Consider the following 4,644-nt stretch of genomic DNA (forward strand, 5'->3'; position numbering starts at 1 on the left):
TGAGTCTTCTATTTCTTTTGGTTAGTTTATATAAGGGTTGTCTATTTTGTTTTATCTTCTCAATTAACCAACTCTTTTTTCATGATCATTTTTCCATTTATTTGTGTTTACATTTACGTGTGAGGAGAGACCTGTATTTGATATCCAGGTCAGAGGACAGCCGAAGGACTTGATTCTCACCTTCCACACTTGCATCCTAGGGACTGAACGCAGGTTGTCAGGTCTGGACATGAGTGCCTTTACTCATTGAGCCATCTTACCAGCCCTCATTGACCCTTGTTGTTTTTTCGTTCTTTTCCATTAATTTCTTCTTTGATTAATTATTTCTTCCCATCTACTATACTTGGGTTTGGTCTGCTCTTGCTTTGCCCATAGCCTTAAGGTTCATACATCATTATTTATTGGAGACATCTCATTTTGCAATGTAGGCACTTGGAGTTATTTACAAACTTATCCTTTAGGACTGGATTGCCTTCATTATATCCAATGGGATTTTGTATGTTGTGTTTGTTATTGAATCCTAGGAACTTTTCAATTTTTCTTGATTTCTTTAATGACCCAGTCATTCAATAGTGAATCCTTTAATTTCTGCAAGTTTGTTGGTTTTTTTTTTTTAAGGCTTATTTATTTTTATGTAAGTACACTGTAACTGTCTTCAAACACCCCAGAAGAGAGTATCAGATCTTATTAAGGACAGTTGTGAGCCACCATGTGGTTGCTGGGATTTGAACTCAGGACCTTCAGAAGAGTAGTCTGTGATCTTAACCGCTGAGTCATCTCTCCAGCCCTTTTTTGGTTCTTTTGCTGCTGATTTTTAGCTGGTCAGATAAAACACTAGTATTCCAATTTTCCTTTATTTGTTGATACTTAGGGTTTTTTTTCCTAATACAATCTATTTTAGAATAAGTCTTGTAGACTGCTTAGAAAAAAAAAAAGGTGTATTATGTAGTTTGCATAGAATCTGCAAATGTGTTTTAAATACTTAATCCATGATGCCATTTAATGTCAACATTTCTTTTTATTATTGATCTGAATGACTTATTAGCAAAACTGGGGTACTGGCATCACTTACTATTGATTACTGTGTTGGGTTAATCTGTAGTAGTAGTAGTAGTAGTAGTAGTAGTAGTTGTAGTTGTAGTTGTAGTTGTAGTCGTAGTAGTTTTATGAAATTGGGAGCACCTGTGTTTGGTGTGTGCATTCTTAGAATACCAGTGCCTCCTTTATAAATTCCATCAATCTGTGGAGAAAGAGGAACACTCCTCCATTGTTGGTGGGATTGCAGGCTTGTACAACCACTCTGGAAATCAGTCTGGCGGTTCCTCAGAAAATTGGACATAGTACTACCGGAGGATCCAGCAATACCTCTCCTGGGCATATATCCAGAAGAAGCCCCAACTGGTAAGAAGGACACATGCTCCACTATGTTCATAGCAGCCTTATTTATAATAGCCAGAAACTGGAAAGAACCCAGATGCCCCTCAACAGAGGAATGGATACAGAAAATGTGGTACATCTACACAATGGAGTACTACTCAGCTATTAAAAAGAATGAATTTATGAAATTCCTAGCCAAATGGATGGACCTGGAGAGCATCATCCTGAGTGAGGTAACACAATCACAAAGGAACTCACACAATATGTACTCACTGATAAGTGGATACTAGCCCAAAACCTAGGATACCCACGATATAAGATACAATTTCCTAAACACATGAAACTCAAGAAAAATGAAGACTGAAGTGTGGACACTATGCCCCTCCTTAGAAGTGGGAACAAAACACCCATGGAAGGAGTTACAGAAACAAAGTATGGAGCTGAGATGAAAGGATGGACCATGTAGAGACTGCCATATCCAGGGATCCACCCCATAATCAGCTTCCAAATGCTGACACCATTGCATACACTAGCAAGATTTTACTGAAAGGACCCAGATGTAGCTGTCTCTTGTGAGACTATGCCGGGGCCTAGCAAACACAGAAGTGGATGCTCACAGTCAGCTAATGGATGGATCACAGGGCTCCCAATGGAGGAGCTAGAGAAAGTACCCAAGGAGCTAAAGGGATCTTCAACCCTATAGGTGGAACAACATTATGAACTAACCAGTACCCCTGAGCTCTTGACTCTAGCTGCATATGTATCAAAAGATGGCCTAGTCGGCCATCACTGGAAAGAGAGGCCCATTGGACACGCAGACTTTGTGTGCCCCGGTACAGGGGAACGCCAGGGCCAAAGGGGGGGAGTGGGTGGGTAGGGGAGTGGGGGTGGGTGGGTAAGGGGGACTTTTGGTATAGCATTGGAAATGTAAATGAGCTAAATACCTAATAAAAAATGGAAAAAAAAATAAATTCCATCAATCATTATGAAGTATCAATCATTATGAAGTAATCTTTATTTCTGCTGATTTAATTTGAACCCTACTTTGTCAGAAAAAGCGTTATATGTTGCTTAGAAAACAACATATTATGTTAGAAAAGCGTTATACGGTTGCTTGACTGTCCCATATTATTGAACATTTGAATGTGTGCTCCCAGTTGCTAGTGCTGTTGGAGGTTTAGGAGGTGTGAAATGGGTGGAGAAAGTGTGTCACTGGTGGCAGGCTTTGAGAGCTTGGCTCTCATCTTGTTGGCTCAGTGGGATAATGTTTACATTTTTAAACACCTCTTCTGGTGACAAAAAATGATTGTATTAAATTAAGATATAGAAGAAAAATAGTATACCTCTAATTTTTAAATTTTAATGATTTTTAAACTAATCTGTAGTTTACTCTTGCAGCTCAGGTTGGGGACCTCAGCTTGCTGTTTCAGGTACATTTGTCCCCTCTGCTCTGCCATCATTGACTCTAACCCTCTGGAATTGTAAGCCTAAATAAACCTCTTTGTTATGCCAACTACAGTGTTTTATCACAGAAACCACAAAACTAATACAAGGTACCTGCTTGATTACTGTTTCCCATTGCTTGAATAGTATTACACATCCTTTCGTCCTAAGGAAGCCTCTATCTTTGATGGTTAGGTGAGTTTTTCAGAGGAGGCAAAAATAAGAGATATTTTCTCATTTGTCTGTTAGTATGTCTCCTAATTTGGAAATTTAAGATCAATAAATTTCAAAATAGTACCAAAAGGTGTGCTCTGCATTCTGCTTTCTTACTGTCCTATCATCATATTCCTTTTGGATGTGTTTTTTAGTTTTTTAGTTCAGAGTTCCTTCCAGTATCCTTGGTGTAGCTGGTTTAGTGGCTATAAACTCTTCCAGCCTGCTTATATCACAATACATATTTTCCCCTTTCTCCTCAAGCATGGTAGTATTGCTGGGTGTATTAGTTTAGGTTCACAGCTGTGGTCCTTCAAATCCTTAGATACATTATTCCAACCTGTTCCTGCCTTGCAAGTTTCTGTAGAGCAATCAGCTGTTATTTTAATAAGTGTGTCTTTATATAAAATTTAGTTTCCCTTTTGCAGGTTTTAAGACACCTTTATTCAAAGCTAGTGTTTCAAAAATACGGTGTGTAGCAGTAATCTTAGCTAACCACTTTGCTCTCCTGTGCTCGCTGCACCTGCCCAGGAACTCTCTGGATTCTCAATGAAACACACACACACACACACACACACACACACACACACACACACACACAACCAATTAATTTTAAACATACCTTGACTAGCTCAAAGGTTGGGCAGTTCTAATCCTCCCTGCTGCCCAGCCATTGGCTGTTGACTCTTTATTGATTCATCAAAAACCTACCTGGGGCAAGGAAGTGTGAAATTGGTGGAGAAAGTGTGTCATGCAGACTCCCGATTTTGGGGGCCAGATAATTTAAAGCCTTAGGACTAATCCCCAACAATGGTATGGTTTTTATTGTGGGCCTGTTTATTTGGTATTCTGTAAGCTGCTTGTGCCTGGTGGGGCCTCTTTCTCTAGATTCACAAAATTTTCCTTTATAATTGCATTGAAAATATTTTCTACACTTTTGGTATGGAGGTCTTATACTTCTATGCCCATATTTGTAGATTTGGCCTTTTCATGATATACCAGAGATTTCACACTTAACTGTCTTAAACTCCTGGTTTCTATCCTCATATTCTAGCCCATTGGATGGGCTTTCCAATGCAGCATCCATTTCCTGAAATTTCCATCTGCAGTGTTTCCCCACTAACATGTACTGCCTATGTAGGTGGTTTCCTACCTTGTAATCTATACATTTTTAACACACTGGTGCTGAATGTTTGGCTTAGGGTTTGTTCTTACCTCAGCTTACTCTTCTCTTGGCTAAGCTGGGTGACATTCAGTTCTGGCAACAATTTTGAGTGGTGCCATCTGAAGTCATTCTGGCTTTGGTGTTAACTCACAGGTAGCTGGGGATGGCTAAAGGATGGGGGTATGAATGTGTGTACTACCAAGCCTGGATGACTGCTATAATTTTAAAGTAAATCATAAAAATTAAGACTTTCAACTTTAGGGGCTGAAGAGATAGATGGCTTAGTGTGGAAGTACTTGCTGCTCAGGTTCAGTTCCAGCACCCACATGGTGGCTCCAGTTCCAGGGGGAAGCCACCCTCTTCTGGCTTCCACAGGCACTAGGCAGGCATGTGGTACAGATACATACAGGTAGGCAGAACACACATACACGTAACATGAAAATAAA

This window comes from Mus musculus, chromosome 9 (assembly GCF_000001635.26).
Source record: "Mus musculus strain C57BL/6J chromosome 9, GRCm38.p6 C57BL/6J".
Lineage (NCBI taxonomy): Eukaryota > Metazoa > Chordata > Mammalia > Rodentia > Muridae > Mus > Mus musculus.